At 38.6% G+C, this 25,847-nt stretch overlaps 1 long non-coding RNA gene across 1 annotated transcript; it reads right to left on the bottom strand.

Annotated features, from left to right (window-relative positions):
• Window positions 1–12,109: 12,109 nt before the first annotated feature.
• Window positions 12,110–15,647, bottom strand: LOC136255650 (uncharacterized). The gene is made up of 3 exons (XR_010701029.1): window positions 14,709–15,647; window positions 14,477–14,657; window positions 12,110–12,715 (listed from the first exon to the last, which is right to left on the bottom strand). It is a non-coding gene; the product is annotated as an uncharacterized lncRNA (long non-coding RNA).
• Window positions 15,648–25,847: the final 10,200 nt, after the last annotated feature.

Raw genomic sequence — 25,847 nt, 5'->3', positions numbered from 1 at the left:
TCTTTCAAGGATCAAGCAGCTAGAATAGTCAATAGTGTTGTGTAAACCACCTCATAATAGTCAGTGAAGTGTCAGAGATCAAGTAGCTAGAATGGTCAATTGCCCACTGGTGTTAAACCATCTCACAACAGTCTATGGTGATGCATCAAGCATCACGTAGTTGGAATAGCAAAGGTTTACATGCCACCTGGTTACTTGATGTTTGATACATTACGTCTGATACTTGACATGGATTGAATCTACAGTGACACTTGTCTTAGTGGCCACCTGCTAAAAAGACCACCTCTAAAAAAAGTTTCTCTAGTTAGACATTATTATGTTAACCCACCACAACCTTTGGCCTATGAAGGCCAAAAAGTTTCTGCCCGAAAACCATTTTAGACAAACAGATGGACTCTGATATTATAAAGATTCTAGCTTATCACTGACTGTTACATTGAGATGATGATAATGGACACCTTCCAGCATAGAATTGCCATGATATATACAGGTAGCTCTGTCTTCCGCTTTCGAAAATGAAGTGCATGTCTCTATAGGAAAAGTTTATTCCCCACTGTAAGTGTTGTATTGATATAATACTAAAATGCACGCTACTAAAGTCAGTTCAGTTGTTTACTAAAGCTCAGTTTAACTCATAAATATGTATGGTGTACGGTGTAGCTACACTACATCACAACAATAGTCAACCACAACTTCTCAAATCAATAATATCCAGCTGGGATGTTATATATACAAGAGTAATGTATGATAATATACAGGAAATGGTCAGTATAATGAGGTGATATTATTAATGAGGTCATAAAATGTACCTTAGCTATGTTCCAGACCTACTTGACTTGGCCACTAAAAAAAAAAACAGTTTAAAGTCATTAGCTAGACATTGCACTGCAGTTTTTTTACCCTGCTATTATCAGAATTCTTTTAAGACACACAAGATTACTGTAGTTGTACATTTATAATAGATTACCATATCATAATTTTTTGTTGTGCCATCATCGATCATTGAATTTGAGGTAGTCTACACACACAACCATTGACTATTCTAGCTACTGGGTGGTTGACTCTTAATCATCAACCATTGCATTGTGAGATGATTTTTAGACATACGACCATTGACTATTCTAGCTACTTGATGGTTGACACATCACCATCGATCATTGCATGTGAGGTGGTCTACACACACAACCACTGACTATTCTAGCTACTTGATAGCTAGTTGACACATCACCATCGATCATTGCATGTGAGGTGGTCTACACAGACAACTACTGACTATTCTAGCTACTTGATGGTTGATTCTTCATCATCAAACATTGCATTGTGAGATGATTTTCAAACATACGATCATTGACTATTCTAGCTACTTGATTGTTGACACATCACCATCGATCATTGCCTGTGAAGTGGTCTACACACACAACCACTGACCATTCTAGTTACTTGATAGTTGACACATCACCATTGATCATTGCATGTGACGTGGTCTACGCAGAAAACCACTGACTATTCTAGCTACTTGATTGTTGACACATCACCATCGATCATTGCCTGTGAAGTGGTCTACACACACAACCACTGACCATTCTAGTTACTTGATAGTTGACACATCACCATCGATCATTGCATGTGAGGTGGTCTACACACACAACCACTGACTATTCTAGCTACTTGATAGTTGACACATCACCATTGATCATTGCATGTGAGGTGGTCTACACACACAACCATTGACCATTCTAGTTACTTGATAGTTGACACATCACCATTGATCATTGCATGTGAGGTGGTCTACATACACAACCACTGACTATTCTAGCTACTTGATAGTTGACACATCACCATTGATCATTGCATGTGAGGTGGTCTACATACACAACCACTGACTATTCTAGCTACTTGATGGTTGACACATCACCATCGATCATTGCATGTGAGGTGGTCTATACACACAACCACTGACTATTCTAGCTACTTGATGATTGACACATCACCATCGATCATTGCATGTGAGGTGGTCTATACACACAACCACTGACTATTCTAGCTACTTGATGATTGACACATCACCATCGATCATTGCATGTGAGGTGGTCTACACACACAACCACTGACTATTCTAGCTACTTGATGATTGACACATCGCCATCGATCATTGCATGTGAGGTGGTCTACACACACAACCACTGACTATTCTAGCTACTTGATGGTTGACACATCACCATCGATTATTGCACGTGAGGTGGTCTACACGCACAACCACTGACTATTCTAGCTACTTGATGGTTGACACATCACCATCGATTATTGCACGTGAGGTGGTCTACACGCACAACCACTGACTATTCTAGCTACTTGATGGTTGACACATCACCATCAATCATTGCATGTGAGGTGGTCTACACAGACAACCATTGACTATTCTAGCTATTTGATGGTTGACACATCACCGACGATCATTGCATGTGAGGTGGTCTACACAGACAACTACTGACCATTCTAGCTACTTGATGGTTGACACATCTTTAGTATACATACATCCATATAAAAATAACATCAAAATGGATATCTCAACCCCTGATTAGAGTAAAAACTAAAGGTCCCCCTGATTACAGCAAAGGTGGCAGTGCTATCCTTTAATAGTTTGATAGATGTATCATGCTTATCATTTAAATGACCTTAAGTACACTGTCATCCTCTGCATTTATGTTGACACAAAAAATCCTCTCTTATTCTAACTCGTGCTACCAGGTGTAAAAGACAAAAGAAGAAAACTTTGACCCATTAGCCTTTTTGCTTTTGATGCTATCATAACATTATCAAGCATAATATCTTACGTGCCATCTTTATGGTCTACATGCAGTGACATTCTGATTTAAGGAGATGCCCATCTCATACGGGTCAGACACCAGTGAGCCACACAAAATGTGCCCTCTCAAATTTGCTTCCAGTTCCACCAATCCAACAGGGTTACTGTCACTATGACTATTAGACCAGTACAGAGTTCGAGTCTAAAAATCTGAAGCTGCATCTGAATCAATTTTGATGTTGACATTGAATCTGGATCATCAAATGAGTCAGATTGATGGACCGACATTGAATTAGACTATTATATTATGTATCATATTACCGACATCACTTATTTAACAAAGTATCATGATGTCACATTTGAGAATCACAATATTTAAAACCAAAATGTAGAAATTTCAAACATTGGTCACAATACCACTGCTGGATGACTCCACTATTATTGGAATTTTAAAGATATACAAGATTACACCAATTACGCATGTATAATACTGCAGATAAACTAGATTCAGTGAAAAAGTAACATACATGCACAAGATTCTTACAGTTGTGCTTTAAGCTGCATGGTTATAGCAATAAAACATAAAAGTCCATCACGAAACATTGTTTTGTTATTGTTCACTAAGCTGTGAAAAATATCTTCAAAGCTTGGAGATTGTTCAGTAAATGTTGTCTCCATCCTAGTAGTCACCAAATCCTTCCATTCTGCCAATGGATCTTGTCCGAACTCACTGAACAGTACCTCCATTCTCTTCATATTGTCTGCCAGCTTCGTTGGCTGCTGGGACCACGGAGTTGTCAATAGGTTTTGTCTGATTGTCTTGAGCCATCAGCACGTTTGGAATATCCCTGCCTGTACAAAAAGAAATGATGATATAACTTATAAGATTTAGTGACATTTATGCATAAACACTGTGCATTAATTTTTTATGATATACCTCGGATCCGATGCTCATTCCAGGCAGCCACAAACTTTTTCATCCCTACTTGGCTAACTTGGATGCTATACCAGGAGACACAAAATTTGACATCGTCATGATGGTGTTCCAAGTTAAAATCGTGGTTTTCTTGCATTCAATTAGGATGGCCTTAATCGGATAGCTTACCCTTCCATTGACTTCAACCCGGATCCAAGATTCTATTATACAAAAGTCAACACATTATCCAATGCTAACAAGTACACTGTATAGCATAATAGTGTGTATGTACTGCTTGTTAATTAAAATTTAATTTTGCATCAATGCTAATATTTTATCCGATCTTTAAAATGTATCAAAGTTATTTATCCTGTATGTGTATCCAATTGAAATATCTACTTTAGCTAGTTGCTGACATTGTTAATTTTACTATCAGAAGGTTAAGGTTATTTCATCACGTCACAAAATCTCACCTGGGTTGAGGATGTTTGCAAATGAGGTGGTGCAGAAGGGTTTCTTCTATATTCTGCCAGCTGTTCCTGCATGTACAGCATTAGATACCACTACTTCCCCTGATCAACCCTGAGTTGATCCCACATTCCATAGTGGCAGATGATCTGTCTAAACAATAATAAACAGACACTTGTACATATACATGAGATGGTAGTATGTACAGTACATATAGCACGTATTATACTTGTAGTGCGTAACGTAATACCTGTATATACACTGTCTCGTAAACAGTGTAGTTGTTTTGATTGGCATAGTAGTAAACGCCACAATTTTACAGCTAAATCCAGCAACTGCACATGTGTGCGTTACTCTGAACATCACGTTCTTCTCGTTTTGGTCGATGTGCAGTTACTGACCAAAATAATCTGCCTGGTAGGTTCCAGGGTTTGTCATCCCAGCAACAGAGTGTCTGCAGGCTTGAGAGTACAGAGGCGAAACAAGCCTCAGAGACTCCCCTACTCTCTTCTCTCCAGTTTTGAGTCCTTCGGATGCCAATACCCTAGTCAATGTTCGACGTCCATACACTGGACCCACCTGGTTTTCAAATGTTAGACAAATCTGATAATACTAACAATGAAATAAACTAAACAATGTAATATTATTTGTTGTATTTTTTTCATGTTAAGATCACTTTATCACTTATCCAATCCAATTGCATATTACTGTATATACTAGCTAACTACCTGTTGAGCAACCTTGCCATGTGTAAAGGCTCATGATATTTTAAAAATTAAATTCAACTAATTCCAGTACTACATATTGCTGGGTTTGCACACTATGATATATTTAAATGTATAACACATTTATATGTATTAATGTCAATGAATGTCGAAAGATAAATTGACACAATGGAAAGAGCTAACTCACCTCACTGACAGCGGCGGTTACAATCCTATCTAATTCAGCTTTTGTGAGTCTGCTTGTCTTTTGTATGTCTCTTTCACGACAAAATCTACAGAATGAAATAACTAGCTGACTGTATACGTATATATAAACTAATGCATTATGTCATCTTATGATCTATACATTAATCCAATCATTAAGTGAAGTGGCAATGAGATTCATGGTCAGAAGAATTTAAAGCTGTTTGTCGGTCCCAATATGGCTACCTACATTTTTCAATCTGACTCTTTTTTAGTTATATAATAGATTGTCTCTATAGAATCTACATTACTCTCGCCATCATGTATTCACTAGCAAACCTTGCCATATGCATCCTACTTTGGTTTAAAAGGCATGTGGCACACATATTAATGATAGCTATACGTGCAACCACATTTAACAAGTATATTTGTATACATAGCTAGATGTTCTTCATGGTCATAATGTTCGGTGAGCCTTAGCTAACAGAGATAGAAATGCATTCCATGTGACCAGCAAAAATCATACCTGTCTAGTCACTATTGAACAGCACTCGCCACCAGGATCAACAAGTTTGAGTGTGTAATTTCACTTTGACCACTTGATTTAATTCAAACTATGTAAAAATAATGCCTAACTTATTGTTAATAATATATTATTTCATCTAAAGGCTTTGTAACTCCAGGATTTTTGTCACATGGGAAGGAAGGGTCTGCAACAAAAAAAAGCTGGCTGCTGATAAACCTTGTTGTACAAAACTCAACTTAGTTTGAGTTCTTACTTCAATTGATCGAGTATGTGCCAGATGTATGCACCCAAGTATTTGCATGATCATGGTAGCTATAAGTTTATTTATATTCCATGCTCAATGTACTGCAGACTAGCATGCATAAGTTCACACTTAGCTAGTTTTGTACCACCTACAGTATCTGGTCTAGAAATTCATCCTGAGTTACATATTCTGTATTAATTATTTCAATAGCTAATATCCATTTCATATGTGTTGATAATGTGATGTGCATGACTGTTTTGTTACATGTATAATCTTTGTAACTATGTAAATGTTTGTAGCTAACCAGCACTGGGTACTTCCATGTACAGTAATAATAAATAAATATCAGGGGCGGATATAGGATTTTTCCAAATGGGGGGGGGGGGCGGAACTGGTTACAGACATAACAACACATGCACAGGTGACTGAGAAATAATTTTTGTGATGCTGAATGGTTATTATGCAGATATTAAGAGATCATGTTCATCAATGCATAGTCATATGGTCATGACAATTTTGGAAATTAGGCTCTCTAAAGTGAATTTGAGAGTGGCTTCAGCATGATTTTTTTAAATAGAGCAATATCATAACTATATGTGCTATAACTTATGACCTCTAATATTAAAAGCATCACATGCTTTGTGTCAAAAACGATGTATATGCAGAATCTAGGGCTATAAGAGGCAACTACAAGTTGATAAAGCAAAGGTGGGGGCATAACCCCTTAGCCTCCCCCTCCCCTTGGATCCGCCGCCCCTGAATAGAGTATAACTGACTGTTCAATTAGAGTATCTCGATCTTTAAAGAAAATGGAGTGAAGGAGGCTCGTTTTCACTCTTTAGATCCCTCTCTTAGAGATAAACAATGGTTTTATGGTGTTACATTATCACTTTGCACTGCTGCAAGCTGGTGCAAGCTTCCCGACTCGAATACTAACTTTATCTAAAGCAGCCTACTTTGTGGTCGCATGCAGTCCAAGGTCACACATACTTTTTATTTTTCTCATGTAATGATGGTTTTCTCTCAAATCGACTGTGATTGTAACTATAAGCTTTATTAGCCGATCAGAACACCAGCACTAGTTGCTGGCATGCCATATAGCGGGAAGTGGAGCCATATAGCTAGCATGCTTAGCTAGCTACTGATTTAGTCATGCCATACCGTATATTGACTAGCTAATGCAGTAATAAATGAAAAAGAACACTGCTGCAAACCAATCCAAAGAGGAAACGCTCAGTCCTCTCTTGCCAGGAAACCTGTGCTGTAAGTGAAGACTAAGTCTTTTGTGGGTCCATCTCTCCTTTTTATTTTCTCCCTTATAAATGCTTCCATTTCATCTAGTAAGCATTTCCCAGACATTATTGCAAGCTTATTACTATTATGAACTGTAGATCTTGCATGGTGTAGATAACTTATATATACTAGATAAGTGGTTAGATACCTACTTAACCCTTAAACCCTCATAATCCAGAAAACTGGATTTACACTTAATAAATACGCATGGTTTGCACAAAGCACTGTAACTTTCGGAGCGTCCATTCCATGGTTATGCAATTTATGTCATTCTACTCGTGATGTAGCAAGGGTCAAAATGATACCTAGAGTTTTACCCGCTAACGCTAAATGGTGAAGCCAAAACCAGCCGTGAAAATAACTTTTCTGTAAGAAAACACGCAAAACCTTCACATACCTTTATAAAATGGTCGATAACTCGATGGTAGCTGATCCTATCGCTTTGCAACAGCAACTCTTCGTGAAATTCTGCATCAGGCCATACATGACTCACGTGAGTAAACCCACAATCGAAATTAAACACGTGGCAAAAATTTTGGAACACGTAGATGTGACTCGTTGTTCACCGCTTCATATCAAGTAAGCCACTGTAGTTACAGTGTTCATTTAACCTTCTCCAAGTAGCCCAGTAAACACACTTTTAATCTATGTGTATTTGTAGGCTGTAAGAATTAAGTACCCCACCTAGTGTCGCCATGTATGCCCATATTGTGTAAACACGCATTTCCGAAAAGTTTTCTGCGGGTTTAAGGGTTTTAATTGTGGTAACAACTGAATTCATACAAGTAACTAATGTGTCAATTTCTTGCCTACCTTTATATGGGCTAGCTAAACGTTATTGGTAGCAATATAAGATAGCACAAAGTGCTGTACAGCCTTAATACTGAAATAAATGAAATATAAATAAATGCAACCTTCCCTTCAGTGCTATTCATAAATGTGACTGGGCCTGCGAAAATAGGGCATGTGGGCACATAAAAATTACCTACTTTTTCAAACTTTGATGTGTAATAACTTCGTATTCTATTATTGTTTGGCCATGAAATGTTCAGCACTTATTAAGCATTTAGTTGGCTTTACAATATAAGTTACAGAATGAAACTATTTTATCCCACTACTGAGATATGGGAAGTTATGTGGTGTGGCGTAATTTGTGCCCACGTGCCCTATTATCGCAGGCCCAGTCACATTTAATGTTAAAAACATTAGCTAGCTAGTTAACAAAAGCAACTTGGTAGTGGGCTTAAAAATCGAAGAGGGTACAAGGAGTGCCCACTTCTTCAGCCATGTCCTTAAAGTTATATTAACAATATCAAGACACTGTATTAGAACAATCTAAACTGTCATAAAACAGTCATCTCTTACCATCATGCAATTAGCTTATATCCCCTTTATCACCCTAAATGTTCCCATTACATGCATGGTAAACAAAGTTGTGAGTATTTCTTATCCAAAAGATATATAAGCATAATATTATGTCAAAACTGTTCAGAATACATCACCAACCGAATGCAACAAGATGAATAAGAATTACTGAACATAAAAATCTGCTTAGTACTTAAGCTAGGCATGCAAACTTGATAATTTTTTTCATCCGCAAAATATGGAATTTGGATGCTGGAGGGAGGTCAATTTTTGTTATTCATTTTGAAAGAAAATGCTCCAAACCACAACAATAACAATCTATCTGTAACTGTAAATTAAAGGTTAACTAATGCCTTCTTAAAAGTGATATTCACACTATACTCTTTTACTGAGCTGCTAGGGACATTTCTTGTGCTGTAAAGTGAAAGCCCGCATCTGAGCACGATACATGGACACAAGACTAATATCAGCATTTGAGAAGGCCAGGTAAAAGTGATGTGCATGGGTCAGGATGAGAAAACAATTAAACAAGTTTGCCCGGCATTACGCTATAAATTCAAAGCCATAACTCCACCCATATTATTAGACTCATCAAGTGATGATATACTCTCATTATTGGTGATAAACCTTGAATCCAACATGGGCCTACAGATTGCAAACAAAAAAAGAAAATAAATTAAACATTATTTTTCTTAATTAGTCATCATCATTCACCTTCTCTTTTTCTCTTGGTGTAAATTTTTTTAACACATTGTCCATCAGTGATGATCTATGTTAACATCATTATGAAATGGTTCTATATCTACAGCGAAAGATAGACAGCACATAAAACTTTCATCTGTCTTTCAGTTAGCCACCGCAGAATCTGACTGACCTCAAATATGCAGTTACGCATATAAACACACAAAATCATCATCACTACTCGTTGTATGAAATGATTCCCTAGTGCTGTTTACTTCTTGTGTGTGTGTGTGTGTGTGCATGCAGAATAAGCCAATCTTATGCTAGATAGAGAAAAAAAAACTTAACCACATGTAAAGTCTGTAATGTGAAAGCTATAACCTTTGAGACTGTACCAGTCTTAACAGGTTCATTAGCAACTGTACTGCAGCCCCATAGGAAATCCCAAATTATAGAATTCTTAATTGCACAATTCAGGATTGGAGATTATAACTAGGTTAGTGTTTAGTAAAGATCTGACCATTGCATTGTTTACTTTCATTCCATTATTTAGGTTAACTGACAATTACAAGGGCTCTATAATGTGGGATTTCCTATAGGGCTGCAGTACAGTTGTTAATGAACCTGTTAACAGTGGTGCAGTCAAAGGTTAGCTTTGACATTATGGGCTTTACCATGTGGGTTTTTTTTCTTTTGTCATCTTTCTGGTCAGCAAATATATAATTATACCAACATCAAATGTCTTAGATCAGCCTGCACTAACACACTCACAAGTACACTATATGTAAGAACCAGGGGAATCATGCCTTAAGTTTGTAATGACACTTCAGACTGCTCTTATCAATGTTGTCTTAGGTCGCCGACTGACTACCTGAAAATGGACTAGAGCGTTAGCCTAGTAATCAAAAGGTTTCAGTTTCAATGCCGGGTAAGGCCCAATTATTTTGGTGATGTTGTTGCTTCCTTGAGCAAGAAGCTTTACTCACATTACTCCAGTATACCCAGCTGTTAAATAGGAGCCTTGTGACCTGGTGTCTACTGGGCAAGTAGCAGCTGTAACATCAATGGGTACCTGCATGGTGTTTACTGGGGAAGCAAATGCCAACTGTCCATGACTCACATAACAGGTGAAGGCTCAGGTGGGACTTTGTGTGCTCACACCCTCCCCTGTGAGGCATGGTACAGCTTTCTGTTGGTTACTAGTCATACCCCAGGAAGATTTTCCAGCGCCGTCTCTAGTGCCTGAGTAGCGCACAGGTGTCCCATTGCTAGTCACTGGGTAGGCATGATTGTGGCAACATGGTAGCCAAAGGCTTTGCTATATATATATATTTTTTTGATTTGTGTGTGTGTGTTTTATACAATATCAAAGCTACCAAAGACATGGATATGCATGGGTATTTCATGAATTTCTAAACCAACAGTGTAAATGGGGCATGAAAAGTTTACTTATCCCGTAGAATGGAATTTTCATGGTCTTATATAAACATTTTTTTCATGGGCATTTCATAGCAATTGCCATGGGCCATGCCATGAAACTGTCATGATTTCCATTGAACATTTCCGTGGGTCATTTAGAAATTCATGGAATAACCATGCTTATTCCATGGCCAGTTTCTCTGGTAGTGAAAACGGTTTGACAGCAGACAATTAAGCTATAGCTACTTAACAGGTCTGTTCATAATTTTATGATGCAGCTTGAAATGCACACTGCTAGACATAGGCGTATTATCTTTTAGGTGGTAGCTGTCCATTTTCAGGTAGCCAGTAGGCGACCTCAGTTAGCCCAGTGACATTGATAAGAGCAGCCTGAAGTGTCATTACCAACTTAAGGCACGATTCCCCTGATTTTTACATATAGTGTACTTGTGAGTGTGTTAGTACAGGCTGATCTAAGCCATTTGATGTTGGTATAATTATACATTTGCTGACCAGAAAGATGACAAAAGAAAAACCCACATGGTAAAGCCCATAAAGTCAAAGCTAACCTTTGACTGCACCAGTGTTAACAGATTCATTAGCAACTGTACTGCAGCCCTATAGGAAATCCCAAATTATAGAGCCCTTGCAACTGTCAGTTAACCTAAACAATGGAATGAAAGATAATAACAGAATGCTTTATTTTCTTTAATTAAATGCTAACTTGCCTAGCTATCATCTCCAGCCCAGAATTGTAAAGGGATATATATTTTTTTGTTAGGCAACGCATAAAACCCCAACAACAGCAAATAGCTTGTCACCTGCACACACACACACACACACACACACACACACACACACACACACACACACACACACACACACACACAAACACACACATACTCAAGCGTGTCGATCGATCCCGACCCTACAAAGGCCACTTAATTTAGGAGATGATAGCTGAACCCACAAACACTCACAACTGAGCCCACAAACATTCAATATTCATCTTCTGAGTGTTTTCAAAGCCAGCTCTTATAGCTTAATGTTTAGGGTGCAGTTCCATGCAGGTTGGAGTTGCTTCACTACCATGTACTGCAAGGCGCAATACAAACAGTGGTATAGATTTCCACACATGCCATTATCTTCGTAAGTGTATTCAGTGTGCCTTGCAGTACACTGTATTTGCAGACCTAGTCTCTTAGTGCCCAATTTTAAAGGTGTGGGAAAACTCAATGCAGTAAGATGCACACTGGAATGTAATCAGTGACCTCACACCAACATATACTTATTATCGATTGTAAATATGTGAAGAATACTAAGAAGGTGAAGAGCCTGTGAAAGACTTAAAAGCAAGCCTGTAAAGCATCTTGTTCTTCAACTTAATGCCTATTATCATCTTGTTCTTCAACTTAACACTTCTCTTGTACCAGAAAGCAAATTCTACTCTGGTACAGCCGCTGGACCACGGCGGTTTGTTGGCATATGGAAGTCACTGGCTATATTCTAGTTCTCGGACAATCAATTTAAGAACTCTGGAACAATGTATTTCATTGTAAACAAGTGACAAACACATAGAATTATTCATATTGGTTGGCATCAATATTATCATCTATTTGGCATGAAGCAATTTGATCGGTGGCACTCAAATTCGAGTGATGTTTTGTTTTTTTTACATTGAGTTTCCCCAGACCTTTTTTTCAGAGTAGAAACTCAATCGATATGCACTGTGAAGGTGAAAGGTGGTCTGGCCATGTGAGACTAAGTAGTGTCACCATTTACATGCATAAGACAAACCTTAAAAATGAAAAACATTGTAATGGAACATGCCTGTCCAAATTTGTCTTCCGAATTCAGCATAGATATGACGGCATTAAGTTTTCCTTACTTGCTGGGTTATGTCAGAGTTGTAGTGAGCTGTTAGGCTTCTTGACATAGGAAGAGATTGCATGATGACAGGTGTTGGTCTGTATTCTTCTCCATCCATGAATAATGCCTTTATTTTGGTTCTGCTGTCCTTGCATTGTTTCTTGTAATAGTCACACTCCTCCTTAACTATCTTGAGATGTCTTTCAGCAGTTTTGATGGCCTACACGTAAAAATTTAACTTGACCTGTTATAAGTACAGTAGTTATCATTCTCAAATAAAAATATTGCACTTCCATGCTTAGGTCATGTATTATGAAACATAATAGTACATTATGTGGAGCATGGGGACCTACCTTTAGAAACCAATAGTAAAAGAGTAGCCATTGTACAGTACCTACTACATTAAAATTGTATAGAAACTCTAGGCATAAGCACTACCAGATTTTCTACTGATATACACAATAGCCACACATAATATTCTAGCACACCCACTCTTTTCCCGTGCTGCAAGAGGTATGATACACTTCCAATAGACAAGTTGTGATATCACCCTGTAGGAATGTGAGGTGTTGATAAGGTGGTAAAATTTTTGATCAGTTTTCATTCTTCTGCACTTTTCCAGTCAATACCTCAGTCCCATTGTGTTATACGTCCCATCATGCTTGCTTCACACACTATGACAGTACATCTCTATGTCTAATGGCCATGCAATTTTACAAGCAATTAGAGTGTATTTATACTTGTATTGTACTCGTAGGCTATGATCTACATGTCAGTTGAAAAAGTGCCCCAACATCATTTAAATTCTTCCCCCCCCTTCCTCCTGCCCATAATTTTGAAAGACCTGTTTTGCCTCCCCTGAAATTATTTTCTAGAAACATTCCTGCCAATAGTTGTTTTGATAATTGATGGCTAATCGATTTATAAATTAATTGAAACTAAGAGCCTTAGTCAATACCAATGTATTGGAACAGATTGGTATCAGCAATACAAAGCTGTCAATACCACCAGAGGACACTCATCTCATGTACTGTATCTTCAACCATCCCTGACTACGTTTCCAGTAGGGAATGAGTTGGCTGGGCTAACAAAGTAGCAAATAATTATGTGTTTAACCTGCTACATTGGCTTCGTGTGTTTTCTAATAAATTAGAACTCATGAATTCTTTGTAAAAATGCCAGTGCAGCTATTCCTCAGAAAGAAGCAAGTTTTATGGAGTTTACAGTAATATACAATGTGTAAAGGCAAAGCACAGATGTTAATTTGTAGGAGTCTGACTTATAAATGGTGATAAAGCTTGTCTAGGCTCAGTGTTTATTCGAGGATTAGTTTGTTTTGGGGTTGACTCAATCTGGAGTTATCCTCCCTTTCTGTGTAAAGATGAGATCTTAACTCAAGTGATCACAAAGTTAAGTTCACAGCCAGTATAATTTTTTGAGATCAAGTTGAGCACCTTGCTGGCAATCATGTCATTGTATTAAGTACTGATTGCTTCTGAAACTGTTAGGGGGTTATCCTGCCTAACAACCCTAGATTAAATGCTGTCTAGGCTTCAGTGCTTAATATTAGTGTCGGTGTTGGCAAATTATTTGCTAAAAATATTGATATCGGAAGTATCGGTAAAGGTGGTATTGGTACATCTCTAATTTTAATAAACAAGAAAGTTAGTAAAAGTCTCGTATGGCTTCTTAAACTGAACAAACAATTTTGTTCTCAAACTAGGACTGCCACAAACCATATTAGGAATACAAACAATGTCCTTCAATCATGTGCAAAGGACTGACCTATACATGTTTGTGGTTAGTTGCCATTTAAGAAGGCATATCATACTTATGCTAATCTACAGTGATGAACAAACTAGGTACATTAATCTTTGGAATTGAGTTACAAGAAGGCCAGCATGCATTGCAGTGCTCTGATCGATATCACTTTCTGCCCCCATAGCAAGTGTATACTAACAGACTACCCGTGATTTTTCACCTTCACATCAATTCATTGATCTTGTAATCATTGCACTATTTTGGTGACAGGTCCAGCACAGGTCAGACATTGGCTTGCCTATGATGATATGAGGCAGACATGTCTTCCAGTATCTGCAAAATGTTGATAGACCGACTGATAACATGCCACTGACTATACACGATTCATCATAAAGGGTGTTCTGGAGTTAGAAAATTAAAAGTAAAGTAAGTCATCAACTCTACAGTGTTACCTTTTTGCTTATGCTTGATGGCAATATCTTAATATCATCCCGCTTGTATCCAGGAATCCGTGCAGGAAGAAGGATGCCATTTTCTTCAGGGTAATCGCTGATAAAACGGACTATATGCTGGAAGACCTCATATGGAGTGACATTGGGTGGTAACTTCCCAGTACATGAATGCTCAAGCCATCGAATATCGGTGATGTAGTGATTTTTAATGCCAGCAGTCTCTCCTTGCTGATCCCGTGAAGGAATCTAAGGTTTGCTGGCACACTTTACGGCCATTATGCATGTATGTTGTGTGTGCCGTTTGTCTTTCTTCAACTGTGTGTCCACCATCTGTGATGTGCTCTCTGTTGTTGGTCAATGCCATCATAGCTCCAGTAAGTGCCATGTCAAGGTCCTTGTGACTCAAAAGATCAGCTTGGGCACGATGTGATATATAATAGTGCAGAGTAAAGAAGTTGCTAGAAGTGGGACTCTCAATAGTGTAAGGCCAAGCCAGTAGGTATAGTCCTGGAGAACTCCAGAACTGTGAGTAATAGTGTGGTGCGATTTTAAAAATTCTGCCACAAAAAGGGAGATTGGTCCAAACCGTAAGAACCCCCCTGGCCATGCCCTTGATGATGTGATCATTTTTTAAAGCAGGTCTTATTTATATTTGTAGTTGTTACTTTGTTGAAAACTTTAACCTTGTTGCTTATACCAGGAACAGGGCGTGACGCTAGTAGTTCTTAAACACTTTTAACTTCTAAACCCCGATAGGGAAGTCACTCTATATTCACTACTGCTCAGTGGTTTGTTGAATCATAATGATGCTGGTTTTTAGAGGAAGCCACAATGAGTTAAAGACCTTATTGCACCTATCAATATTACGCCCCACTACCCCCTTCCCGGGTGTACACGGAGGATTAATGGGGATTTGATCCAATTTGAACTTAAAATTAGTGGGGGATTTGATCGAATTTGAACTTAAAATTTGGGATATTTAACTGTTCAAAAATGTCAGGTTGTTGCTTCTTGCAAGAATAACCGGTTTTAAAAATACTTATGTGGGGATTTGACCACCTGTCGTGTCCGTGGATTTGATATTCGGAAAAGTCAAATCCCCACCCCTCCCCCACTATTTCCAGGGAAGGAGGAGGTGGAGGATAATATTGAAAAGTGCATAAACATTAACTGCTATGTTAATTGTGAACACCTTATAATATTGTGCTCTATTAGAGTATATTACGATGACTGCTCTATTAGAGTATCTCGATCTTTTACAAATTCAAACCACACAAAATAGAGCACTTATCAGGGCTGGAGCCTATGGTACCTTGATGGTGCTGGACCACTTTTCAGCTACTGGGGTACAGCAATGCTGTCTAGTAACGTTTGAGTAGAAAATCCGGAGTGCCAAAACTCAGGCCTGCTCAGCCTGCTGTTAAGCATTTTTACCAAGGCAGCTACTTTGGTTGCCTCAATGGTAGCTACGCCACTGCCTATTTACCTTTTTAAAATACCATTTTTTGATTTATCTAGTATAATGTGTATGTCAACTCCCTCTTTGTACATGCACAAGCACACACAAATACTCATGCATACAGCTTCTACACACACACACACTGTATACACCCAACACAAAGTGTTACAGCTAGCAGCATCGTTTGTTCATCTTCAGGAAGGATTGTCCTTGACCTGTTGAGAATACATTGCCATCAACTAAGGGATTAAGAGAATTGTAAGTCTTTTGAAGACACTTTAAGGAACACGTTCGTGCTACATATCCTATGCATGCTTATGCACACGACCATTACACATGCATGCAAACATGTGTCCTTGAAAGTAAGTAATGTTCAGCCGTGCACATATTAACTATGCAATGGAAATACTTTCTTACATAAATCATATACGCTAGCCTTTAGCTGAATGTCATGAACCACGATAGTGGGTTCATAATAGGTATCGTGGAAATTTTCAAAGATACTTAGATACTTATATGTGACTGAATTTGAGAAAACCGTCGATCTACACACAAGAATAGATTGTGAGATACACGGTTTTAAAGATTTTAATCGAGTATAGCTCGGGAAGGCCAAAAGTTACGAGTTTGAAATTTTCACCGTGAATGCAGCCACCTATCACTACTGGACAATGATCCATGCTATTACCATGAAATTCCCATGATCCTATGAACTACGCATGAAAGCTGCAGTTGGTTTTTTTTTCATGGGTAATGAAATACCCATGAAATGCTGGAGTAAAATAATGTACCCACGAACAACCCATGAACGAGTGAGTTTTCATTATACCATGAAAATCTGTGAATCACAGCCATGAACAACCTGTTGAAAACCTATGAATAATATTCATTGGCTTTCCACAGGTTTTTCATAGGTGAGATTTCACAGGCTTTTCATGGGTTGTGCATACATACAAACCCATGAAAACTCACTTGTTCATGGGTTGTTCGTGGGTACATTATTTTGCTCCGTGCATTTCATAGGTATTTCATTACCCGTGAAAAATACCAAGTACAACTTCCATGGGTATTTCATGAGGATCATGGGATTTCCATGGTAACAGCATGGATTTATTGTCCAGTAGTGTATGCTATTTAACACACTTTAGTCAGCAGTAGGCTAGTTATTGACATAACCATGATTTTGAGCAACCTTTTTCACCACGGTATCTATATCACACGTACATTACCTAGGGTGGTGGTGGCGGCGGTGGGAGGGCAATTGATATATGAAGAGAAAATGGCCGAGCGGGTTACATGGAGTGTCCAGCCTTATTATAGGGCCACCATTTCCACCAGCACCATTCATTGCCACCAGCACCGTTCAAAGTGAAGGAAATACACTTAGAAAATGTCTGGACAGCTTCTCAAGATAGTCCACGTCTGTAGCTTCGTGCTCCAGCTGCCCAGTGCCATTCCAAGGTGCCAGTGTGCTCCCAGTAGCTCACACACGCCCGTACAAATCCACTCGAGAAAGCAGCCTTGGCAAAGTATTGGCTTGGCTGTGGTGCAAAAGTGTAGTGTATTAATGTGGCTATCCATTTATGGTGAAAAGTCAACTTCAAGGTTGTGTGCGTAGATTGACGTTTTTGTAAAATTTGGTCACATATACTTATAAAGATATTTAGATGCTGAGATACTTAACTTTTATGTTGGAGTGTTTTGGACTACAGTGGAACCTGTCTTAACAACCACCTCTATGGTAAGACCACCTCTCTAAAATGGTCAACTTTAGATTTACCTACTGAAGAAGGTATAAATTAATTCACCTATCTAAAGCATGATAATAGCCTAAGCGACCAGGACAATGATGAAGGTGTAGGTTGGGTGACAATGTCATAGATAGTTTGACTTTGTTTCTGGTGAATTTACAACTCAATATTTTTTAAATAGTTCCCATGAAGCTTTAGCTTTAAAATTTCTTGTTTGTATGTATGTATGTACTTGTATGTATGTTTGTTAGTTTTTTAAATTTTATAGGGTTTACTTGGTGAAGTTGGAGAGAGTGGCATAGACCCTGGCCCTAATGTATGTCTCCAGTAATTTCACTATGTCATTAATCCTGTTTTAGTCATACTCAGGGTAAGGATGGCAACCTTGAACCAACTGGTGCTACTGGAGCACAAGTGAGTCATCTTTTATTGTTTGTATAGTTTGTGTCATGTTGCCTTTGTTTCTGATTCTTCATTAAGAGCAAAATTATTTGTAATTTCACACCATTAGGGAAGCCCATGATCATTTGGTCGGAAATGCTATAAGAATTGTTTATGAAACAATTCACGGCAGGGAACTGAGGGCTCCCAGGCCCAGCTGGCTTGCCTGGAGGGAAGGGAGCATTAGGACTCACTAGAACTGCCGGCTACCCCTCTGGAACCTGGTGATGATAGAGATGACGTTGAAGATGGAGACCAAGGAGAACTTGTGAGTGTCCGGTTTTTTATTGGTGTATGTTACATCGTGGAGACTTAGCTTACATACATTGCTGTATTACTGTGCGTGTGTTGTGTGTGTATGTGTTGTGTGTGTATGTGTGTGTGTTTGTATGTTTGTGTGTGTGTGTGTGTTTTGAAGTGTTCACTTAGTCATTTGTGTGTACCATTCGTACCTGTGTATATGCACACCTACATAATTATGTAAATACACACTTAATAATAAATAAATAAACCCCACTCTTAATAAACCCCTCTGTGGTGGTTAACACGCCAGTTACAGTTGTGAATGTTGAATGTGCTGTACATGTATATAGTGGTTTTACAAAATTTAGTTATTTCTGTGTAACCAGACCCTAGTCTGGGTTTTGGTAGCATACAACAGAATTAAATCTGCACTCTTTTCCCCGTGCTGCAAGAGGTATGATACAGTTCCAATAGACAAGTTGTGATATCACCCTGTAGGAATGTGAATTTTGATCAGTTTTCATTCTTCTGCACTTTTCCAGTCAATACCTCAGTCCCATTGTGTTATACGTCCTACCATGCTTGCTTCACACACTATGACGGTACATCTCTATGTCTAATGGCCATGTAATTTTACAAGCAATTAGTATTCATAGGCTGTGATCTACGTGTCAATTGAAAAAGTGCCCCAACGTCTTTTAAGTTCTGCCCCTCCTCCTGCCTTGAAAGACCTGTTTTGCCTCACCTGAAATTATTTTCTAGAAACATTCCTGCCAATAGTTGTTTTGATAATTGATTGAAAATTGAACAATCATTCATTCAATCATGTTTTGACAAGATTTTAAAAATTCTGGCACAAAAAGGCAGATTGGTCCAAACCGTAAGAATCCCCCTGGTCATGCCTTTGATCATGTGATCATTTTTAAAGTAGGTCTTATTTATATTTGTAGTTGTTACTTGATGCCATGCCCTTGATCATGTGATCATTTTTAAAGCAGGTCTTATTTATATTTGTAGTTGCTACTTGATGCTTTATACACAAGGTAGATGATCAACTATCACGCGCCATTGTTGGTTGAGGGCAAACAAGATCTTTGGCATAATCTGGACAAATTTTGCGGATCTTCTGAAATAGGCAGTATTGACAATCTGTACTTAATCCATCTGGTACAACCTGAGATGGCAGACAATGGGGTGAGGGATGCCACAACGAATCCTTCACCAACACAATTTGGCACTCATTGCCAGAGTTGGAGCTCTTCACAAATACTGTGCCAGGTGAGGTCGCTTTGAAAATGCTGCATTTGGGTAATCCCTTTTAAAGCAGTTTTCTTTGTGTGCTCCTCAAAGAACTCACTCCATTTGTAGGTTGGAACAAAGTAATCCCCTTCAAGAGTGCCTACTAGTTGTGGAACATTGACAAATGAAGAGGAGCTGATCACATTGGCAATGTCATCCAGACTGCCAACCTTTGTGCGGCGAAAGGTCTGCTTTGCAAGTCAAGTCCAAAGCACCAATCAGATGCGAACTTTGTATGACCCACTGGTAGGAATGATATTTTTATCTCCCGATGTAAGCCAGTGAGTACACGCCACATTAGGTATCCCATCATGTATCTGTTTTTATTTTGTCCACAGCAATTATCTGCGTGCAAGTGGACCGATGTCTCCCCTAATCCATGGTTGGCAAAAAAGTGATGATTGAATTAGCACCTTTTCCAATGTTGAATGATTCATCTATCAAATATGTCACCAGCACAGTATGGGAGGTATTGGTTTGCTTTTGAAAACAGCTATAGTGCTTACTTGCCGTGGTATAACCTCGCAGCATACACCGAAGATGGCACATTTGCGTGGCGTAAGGAAGTACACAGGTCCTGGCTGGAAAGGGTCGCTTGGATAATGCACCTATTAGAAACGAACATGTGTATGTAAGTTACAGTGAACATTTTTACCTGCTGCGCCATGTCAAAGCTGTAGTGCCTTTTCACTTCTGTACTCAGTTGGAGGGTTCCGTCTACTTCAAACTGGTCTTTCAAGTTTTGTCGAGTTGTCTTGCATATGGTCCGATATGCAGTCCTCTCCTCACTGATGATTTTAAGATGGTCCCTAGCCAAGCGTATCACCTGAAGAAGGTACAAAAATACAGTGATGTCTAAATCCAGTGTATAACATACTGTACGATGGATGTGGTTCAATGTCATCTCTTGTTTTTTTGTTTTTGTTTTTTAATTCTGGTCTTCAGAATGCAACAAAATATGTTATTTTCATTGTCTATAGACTTTGTACCATACACACAATCCATTGTATAGTGTGTTATATAACCAGTAAATTTATGCAGGGTAAATCTCTCTAATCTGACACTTCTAACCCAAGATATTTCTGATAGCTAGCTAGACCTGTAGGATTTTACATCCTTTATAGTTAGGTGTCAGATTGTAGATTACCAGAATATGAAAATACCCTCTCTTTTTCGTGGTCTGATCGGTTGGTGACCTTCATAATAGCAGTACTATTTTGCTGGCATGTCCAGCATAAGTCACTGTGGTACTTGCTGATGATAACGTGCAGGAGCAAGTCCTGCCAATATTTACAAAATGTCCTGTAGGCCACAGGACCTAAACCCAAGGCAGCAGCACTTTCAGTTAAACAGCATTCCTTGTATCGCCGCCATATTTTCTATACAATAATACAAAGAATGTTTTAACTTCTGCAATGTTTCACAAGTAATAATACTTAATTCATAATACTTATAATGAATTCTTGATAAAAGGCTTTTCATACATAGTCCATTGGCTTTAGAGAAGTTGCTGAGAAATAAGCTAAGTTGTATATAAGTACATAAGCAGCTACATTATTGCATTTTTTTTGTGGGAGAACAAAAGCACTACCACATATTGTCTTTTCCATGCAGTACAAAGTAGCTATATACTGTAAACTTGGGAAAATGCTGTCACTGGAATGACAGTGGTCGCCTCCCATGTCATAAATAATATAGTATAAAATAGGGATTGACAACAGTGACGTCACTACGGACAATCCTTGTCACAGGTTAGACTTGTCGTTAAGGGTTGACCAGTTTACAAAATATGACCTTCATACAAATCTTCAACCATTGTGGAGTTAGTTAATACCAAAAAAAAATTGTACTTTGTCTTTGTCCTGAGTAATAGCACCACACAATTATTGGTGCCATGCCTGGGCAACCAAGGTGATGAAGTTCAGAGACAAACTGGTAGTGTACTGCTGTGATTTGATTGCACTCTCCCAATGAAACATTAAAAAAAAGTAAATTCACAGAGATACCAAGTCAAGTTAGTAAGATATGACCACTCAAAGTCTGAACCTGTAATGAGTATTGTTGGTACATAAAACTATTAGTTCCTATGGAATGACATCACTGTTGTGAATCCTGCCCATACTATATCTGTGTTAGAATGCTGTGGCTAACTTTTTGTATTAACAGCTGCTTGGTGTGGGTTAATTAGGTTCATGAGGAAGGAGACAAACTTAACTTATGGCTAGCATCACTAGTAGCATTCTCTGACGCACTATACAGTGAAATTTGTCATAGCGGCTACCTGTTTATAAAGGCCATTACAGCTAAATAAAATTCTCTAATGGAGAATTTGTACATAAACTGCCTGTTTAAAATATTGGTCTGAAGGTGACCACTTATATGAGTATGTTTTGCTTACCTTATTGCTTTTAGATGATGGTAGCAGCTTTATGTCATCCCTCTTGTACCCGGGAATTCGGCACGCAACAGAATGGCATTCTGTTCTGAATAGTTCTGTATGAACTTTACCAGGTTGGTGATGTGCTTAAAAGAAAGTGCATTGTGTGGGGTAACTTTGCTGTTTCCATGAGTCCGGGGACATAGACCATTATTGAGGTAACTCTTCTTAATGGCTGGAACCCTGTGTTTCCCCACACTATGCAGAAAGTTGTATGTTTTTCTGCACAACTGTTGTCCACTGTGCATGTAGGCAATACATGTTTTCTGTCTTTTTGCAGGTTTGTGGCGGCCTTCTACCACTGGTGGTATTGGCTTAAAGTCCTCAGAATCTATGGTGGTGGATGTGCAGCTTAGTGGAAGGCTTTATCATGGATTGAACAAGCGCCTATTTTTAAGTGTACAGAATAAGTTTTGCTGTAAATTATTATAAAAATACTTTGATTGTGCCTATGATCAATATTATGTATTCGAAAAAATAGCTAAGATTTTGTTAAGGTAACATTGTTGGTAGCTCGGATGGGAGCCAGTGAAATTTAGTAAGCGTAAGGGTATATAAAACTTTAGCATCTTTCAAGATCATCTACCATCTTTTCAGATCGTGGGGCAACTCCTTCCTACATGCATGGCACTTGCTCTGCCAAGTCATGATCAGGGCTTTGCCAGGATTTTTTAATACGCTGACTGCTCTATTAGGGTATATCGATCTTGCATGTCAAATTCTGAAATCTACCTAGAATTACTACTGAAGTCTTCACTCAGCATTGTATCAAGTAAACTAGATAACATACAGTTCATTAAAATTTATTGCAAGCTTTGAATGCCTTATCAGTTTACTAAAATTTTATGAGGCAGCTGCCTCACAAGTCGTCCCGGAGACATGCATGGCTACAAGGGAAGCCTCGTGCACTGACATAACCTAGACCTAGTCAAAGGCTGTCCAGCCCCATGGTTGAAAGTGAATAGAGGGGGAGAGGTATTCACGATGTGTTCCTTGGGCCCGGGATTAGCTAAAGCCGGGTAGTAAGGCTGCAGCACATGTTGCTGTCAGACCTTCAGTGCTGGTCACTGTAAAGTGCTAATAATAATAATAATAATAAAAAGTATCGCAATGCTGTATAGAAACCTTATAGCTAGCCACTCAGAATATTGTAATGGTGTATGCGTATAATGGCTTCAATTAATGGAGCAATTAACGCTGGGTGGCCACAAAAGCCAAGCAAACCAGACATGGTTAAGCTTAAAAGCTCAAATTTGGAAATTGGATTTGGCGAAATCCAATTTTCAAAACTTCAAAAGAATAAGACTTTAGCTCGTTGCGCGCTGTGTGAGCAAAGCACTAAAGTTTAATGCTTTTATGTAGTAATAATTGGATGATGGAAAGATCCCCTTATCAAGTTGCCATAAAATGGATCAAAACAGTAGTAAATATACACCGGAATATAACATCAGGTAAGTGTGGAGCCATGTAAGGCTGGTATCACATGCCAGTATCCACTTTTGAAAAGATTATGCTCAACCTTGAACCTTGATAAGGGGATCTTTCCATCATCCAATTATTACTACATAAAAGCATTAAGCTTTAGTGCTTTGGTCACACAGCGCGCAACGAGCTAAAGTCTTATTCTTTTGAAGTTTTGAAAATTGGATTTCGCCAAATCCAATTTCCAAATTTGAGCTTTTAAGCTTAACCATGTCTGGTTTGCTTGGCTTTTGTGGCCACCCAGCGTTAATTGCTCCATTAATTGAAGCCATTATACGCATACATCATTACACTACTCTGAGTGGCTAGCTATAAGGTTTCTATACAGCATTGCGATACTACCTTTAGCTAATCCCAAGTAACACATCGTGAATGCCTCTCCCCCTCTACTCACTTTCATACATGGGGCTGGACAGCCTTTGACTAGGTCTAGGTTATGTCAGTGCACGAGGCTTCACTTGTAGCCATGCATGTCTCCGGGACGGCTTGTGAGGCAGCTAGGCTGCCTCATAAAATTTTAGTAAACTGATTAGACATTCAAAGCTTGCAATAAATTATAATGAACTGTATGTTATCTAGTTTACTTGATACAATGCTGAATGAAGACTTTAATGGTAATTCTAGGTAGGTTTCAGAAATTTGACATGCAAGATCGATATACCCTAATAGAGCAGTCAGCGTGTTAAAAAATCCTGGCAAAGCCCTTGATATCACTGACTTGGAAGAGCAAGTTCCATGCATGTGGGAAGGGTTGCTTTTTGCCCCCCCGCATGATTCACGATCTGAAAAGATGGAAGATGATCTGGAAAGATGTTAAAGTTTCATATACCTTTAAGCTTACTAAATTTCACTGGCTCCCATCCGTACTACCAACAATGTTACCTTAACAAAATCTTAACTATTTTTTCTAGTACATAATATTGATCATAGGCACAATCAAAGTATTTTTATAATAATTTACAGCAAAATTTATTCTGTACACTTAAAAATAGGCGCTTGTTCAATCCATGATAAAGCCTTCCACTAAGCTGCACATCCACCACCATAGATTCTGAGGACTTTAGGCCAATACCACCAGTGGTAGAAGGCCGCCACAAACCTGCAAAAAGACAGAAAACATGTATTGCCTACATGCACAGTGGACAACAGTTGTGCAGAAAAACATACAACTTTCTGCATAGTGTGGGGAAACACAGGGTTCCAGCCATTAAGAAGAGTTACCTCAATAATGGCCTATGTCCCCTGACTCATGGAAACAGCACAGTTACCCCACGCAATGCACTTTCTTTTAAGCACATCACCAACCTGGTAAAGTTCATACAGAACTATTCAGAACAGAATGCCATTCTGTTGCATGCCAAATTCCCGGGTACAAGAGGGATGACATAAAGCTGCTGCTACCATCATCTAAAAGCAATAAGGTAAGCAAAACATACTCATATAAGTGGTCGCCTTCAGACCAATATTTTAAACAGGCAGTTTATGTGCAAATTCTCCATTAGAGAATTTTATTTAACACTATACAGTGAAACTTGTCATAGCGGCTACCTGTTTATAAAGGCCATTACATGTAATGGCCTTTATAAACAGGTAATGCTACTAGTGATGCTAGCCATAAGTTAAGTTTGTCTCCTTCCTCATGAACCTAATTAACCCACACCAAGCAGCTGTTAATACAAAAAGTTAGCCACAGCATTCTAACACAGATATAGTATGGGCAGGATTCACAACAGTGATGTCATTCCATACGAACTAATAGTTTTATGTACGCACAATACTCATTACAGGTTCAGACTTTGAGTGGTCATATCTTACTAACTTGACTTGGTTTCTCTGTGAATTTACTTTTTTTCAATGTTTCATTGGGAGAGTGCAATCAAATCACAGCAGTGCACTACCAGTTTGTCTCTGAACTTCATCGCCTTGGTTGCCCAGGCATGGCACCAATAATTGTGTGGTGCTATTACTCAGGACAAAGACAAGGTACAATTATTTTTTGGTATTAACTAACTCCACAATGGTTGAAG

Source organism: Dysidea avara, chromosome 5 (assembly GCF_963678975.1).
Source record: "Dysidea avara chromosome 5, odDysAvar1.4, whole genome shotgun sequence".
Lineage (NCBI taxonomy): Eukaryota > Metazoa > Porifera > Demospongiae > Dictyoceratida > Dysideidae > Dysidea > Dysidea avara.
This window is presented reverse-complemented; position numbering and strand designations above follow the sequence as displayed.